Source organism: Xenopus laevis, chromosome 4S (assembly GCF_017654675.1).
Source record: "Xenopus laevis strain J_2021 chromosome 4S, Xenopus_laevis_v10.1, whole genome shotgun sequence".
Classification (NCBI taxonomy): Eukaryota; Metazoa; Chordata; class Amphibia; order Anura; family Pipidae; genus Xenopus; species Xenopus laevis.
The window spans coordinates 127,980,314-127,984,862 of NC_054378.1; the positions used below are offsets into that span (position 1 = coordinate 127,980,314).

General features: G+C 37.9%; 1 pseudogene; it reads right to left on the reverse strand.

Annotated features, from left to right (window-relative positions):
• Positions 1-2,429, reverse strand: part of LOC121403712 — a 13,226-nt pseudogene extending 10,797 nt beyond the window's left edge.
• Between the last annotated feature and the right edge of the window lie 2,120 nt (positions 2,430-4,549).

Consider the following 4,549-nt stretch of genomic DNA (forward strand, 5'->3'; position numbering starts at 1 on the left):
AGAGTAGATTGAAATTACTGATTATCAGATAAAATCAACAATAAATTGAAGTCACTTCTGCATTTTCTTACACTTGCAGACGTGTGATGCAAGATACACAAGTGCAAAGATTACGGGAGAAATTTTTCTGTAGCAGCGGCACAAGCACATAAGCTGCATTTTTATTAACTGAAACTTATTTAATTAGAAAAAATAGTAACAACAACATAACCCACAATATAATACTCCTCTCTTGTTGTACTGCAAATGCAGTACAATAATATGAAATAATAGATTCACATCTGTCTAGAGAATAATAAAAAGAGTTTAACCTGTACCAATGAGTGAATCGGGTATGGATCCAAACTGCGTCAAGTTTACCTTCATGTCATGAAAAAGATCCAGACATAGGAGATACAGAAAAAATACAGATGAGTATGAAACAGTAAAGTTAAAAATATTTGCTGTGGTTAAAAGTTCCTGAGCCAGCAGCCTGACAAAAGAGGAAGTTACAAAACAGTGAGAGAAGTTAAGCATCTGAAACATTGTGCAACGGAGGATTCTGGGAAGTGTAGTTTTTATGACAGTACCAGCAAATAGAATCCTTCTTGTTATTAATTAATTAGACAACTGACCATGATTTATTCGGTCGTCAAGTTTGTCTTCAGAAGTACTACTGTTAATATACTACTGTTAATATACTACTGTTAATAAGCTTAAAACATTCTGAACCATTAGCTCAATAAGAATCTTCATTACTGGGGGCTGCACCGTCTGTGAAACAAAAAGTTCTGAGACTGTGTAACCCTGTATCACTCTAAAATTGCCAATAGGCACATTCAAAATAGCATTTAATTGCTCCTTAGTATCCATATAAAGGACTGGATCTAAGTTTGCTGAGCAAGGAGCAGAGAATAGGTGTAATGTCTCAGCTGAAGTATATGTGAGAAATATCACTTTCTATTGTTGGCAAAAGCCTGCTAAATCTAATGGCATGTAATTTGTATAGTAAAATATTTACTCTTTCACATATCCTTTATCTGTCACAGCAGACTTTCAAGTTGTGAGAGGAGAGAAAACTATCGCATTCTGGCCAGGAAAACGCAGTCTTGTCCCCTCCACTGTGACACTTAACAAAGGCTTTGAAACTTAAAATGTTTTGGGCACTCAACTAGCATATCTAGGAGGATTGTTAGATATTCTAAACTGATGGAACATGTTTTTTTCTTTCAGATCACAAGTAAAACATAATACACTTAGAAAAGAGTTATCAATCTGACACATAAAGATAAAAAAGAGAAATAAGGTTTGTTTGAGACAAAAAACTTCAACAAAGAACATTTAAAGAGACAACACTAATATTTCTTCACAAGAAAGACAAGTGGAGTGAATTAACCTTATTCACGAGTAACCCATTCACAAACAGAAATACACAAGAGAACTAATGTTACTATGAGAATAATAACAAAGAAGACAATGGTAGGATAAGATACGAATAGTGACATGATAGTTAAAGACAAAAATGACAATATTGTAGTGACAGACACATAGAACAAATATTATATTACAAGAGGTACCTATGAAAACTTATAAACATTAACGAGAACCAAAAACAGTAAGGTAAACATATTCATTACAGACACATCAAAGTCATATAACTGTCAAGTCAAGTCAAGTCAAGTCCTTTTCTTTCTAACATACACACAAGTATTACATTCTAAATATGCTCTAACAGACCTGTAGGATGCAAAAAAGCTTAGCAGCGAGCTATTAACATTGGTTTATAAAACAAACAGGGCAAACAAACATACATATAAACTGGAGTCACCTGCAGGAAAAAATTATGTTATACTTTTCTCTGTAATTTAGAAGAGGCTTACAATTGAGTGTAAAGGGAGAAAACAGGTTTGAAGTTGCAGATACAATGTTTGTATGACTCTCGTTTTTCATCTGACAATTCAAACGGACAGGAAAGTGATTCACACTTCACACTCTAAAGAATTTCCTTCAGAAAACCTAGTTTTCCGTATTTCTGGCCTGCTAGGTCGCCCCATAAACAGGAACCGCAGAAAAACTCCTAAACAACAAGCAGACTCTGAGATAGAGCCACAAATTCTCTCATGTACACCATTACACATATGACAGTTACACTAAAGTTATTCACACACTCGGCTAGGCAAACATACAACATTCATGGATCCTTTTGCATACATCAAACAACATACAGTACACGTGTAATTTCTATTTCAAGATGTTTTAGACTACACTTCATGATAAGGAATAACAAACATACAAAATACAAAAACAGGAAGGAAACTTCGGATTCCTATCATGAATGGCAGATAATTTCAGCTGATTAACACAACAATTAACAAAACAATAGGCAAAAAGAAGAAGCTAGAAAAACATATATACCCCACCCAGGGGGGTACTTACGCGCGTGTATCCATCATCCGTTAAAGTAAAGCTTTACGGGGAAACCATCCTGGAAAAGAAAATATCCACGGGTATCTACAGACATCCGAGAACAAAGGTCCTCAGGTACACTCCAGTAAGACAGCCTGGAGCCCTCCATTGCCTGAAAAAAATGACTGGAAAAAACCGGATCACAGTCGTCGGGTCACCATATGATGGTATTTTTTGTAGTACCATCTTGACCTCGTGTAAGACAAAACTCAGTAAAGGAAAACCTTTAGTAATAGTCAGGCAATTTATTCTTACATAATACAACATAACAGTTTTGTCTGGGTAAGCTGTTGGAGTAACACACAGAATGTCACCCAAGGACTTACCAAAGACCCACCTCTTGGTCCAGGCATTATATAGCTTTCAGAAGGCTTTTACAATAAGTGTGACAAGGGTTTCACGGAAATACCATACATAGTCTGTCTCCTCCTTGTACAATTAATGTCTAAATGATTTACTTAGTCTTACATGTTATCAAAGGAATGTTGTAACATACTGTGCCTAGCTCCAACGGTCCACAGCCTCGCAATCAGCTATGGCTAACCAAGGCCATTGTGATATTTCAAGTAATTCGAGCAGCACGTCTGCAGGAGGGGGCCACACCAGACAGACTGGCGTTATGCTAACACTCTGGAATTTAAGTAACAGAGTGATGATCTTTTGTTTGTATGGCCTAGTATAAGCTATATGAGTGACCATTGTCCACAGTAGACCATTAGCCATAATAGTCCATCCTGCCTTGGGCCATATAGCGTTATGGCGTCATAGAGGGTGGGGGTGACAACTATCAACCCTCTGACACTAGCCATTCGTCCGTCATAGGAATTGGACCGTTCCAGATATTTTTATATTTACATGCTCTCCAACCCCTTGGATGTTGCTCCCAGTGGCCTCAAAGCAGGAGCTTATTTTTGAATTCCAGGCTTTTAGGCAAGTTTTAGTTTCATAAAAACCAGGTGCACTGCCAAACAGAGTCTTAATGTAGATTGACAATCCACATAGGGGCTACCAAATGGCCAATCACAGCACTTATTTGGCACCCCAAGAACATTTTTTATGCTAGTGTTGCTCCCCATCTCCTTTTGCTTCTGAATGTTGCTCACGGGTTCAAAAGGTTGGGGATCCCTGCCCTAAAGGAAGCTTATTGGATAAAAACAAATATGCCAGTGCAATAAAGTTAATATATGTAGGACGGGTCCAAGACAGTATTTTAAAGTTTCAGACAAGGCCCTTTATCAAGTGTGATGAATCAATAAAAATGAATTGCAGTGAAAACACTGCCTTGGACTCGTCCTACATATGTTAACTTTATCGGATGACCTTTTTGGGATATTTGCACAGGATATCCAGTGGGATGAGCTTGAACACTAATCGGTGAGCTACAGTTCAACCTCTTTGGAAATATGCCAGTGCATTATACTCTTTTAACTATATACGGATTTTCTTTAAAAAAAGATTTCTGCAAAAACCCTATTATTCCACTTCCTGCTGCCTCCTTTTCCAGACTGTGCAGGGAAGCAGGTGGCACTGTAGAATAGGAACCAATCAGAAGCTAGGCTGACCTAATAGGGAACTGAAACCTGTTTTCTGCCTGTGTGTGGGCCAACCCGCGGGTAAACCCTTATTGGGTTGACATCAACACAGCCATTGCAGGCTACGGTACTGGTAGCGCTGAATTTCGCCTTGCTCCCATCCTGACCGAACTGTGCCCAATTTCCACCAGTGGTGATGTCCTTTTATACTTTCATCCCTGCAGGGGGTATAAATACAAGCAATTGCCTGGTTAGGATCAGGTGTGGGTTCCAAATGACCAGGTTAGGGTCGGGTGCAGGTTGACTTTTAGTTGACTCGCAGGGACTGTTAGGGTATTCTCACCCATCGCTTTAAACATGGACAAAGACCATACAGATCTATAGTAGCTCCAATAAGGGAGACATTTTTAAAGATAATATTAATTTTTGGCCTAAAGTAAAACCAGCACCATATATTATTGCCTACAATTTGGAGGGTTTATTTTTTCAGTTATGGTATATTTGTCCTTTAAAATAATGTGGATAGTGTATTTTTTGCCTCAGTGTTATTTTACATGTTTTGGGAAAAAAAA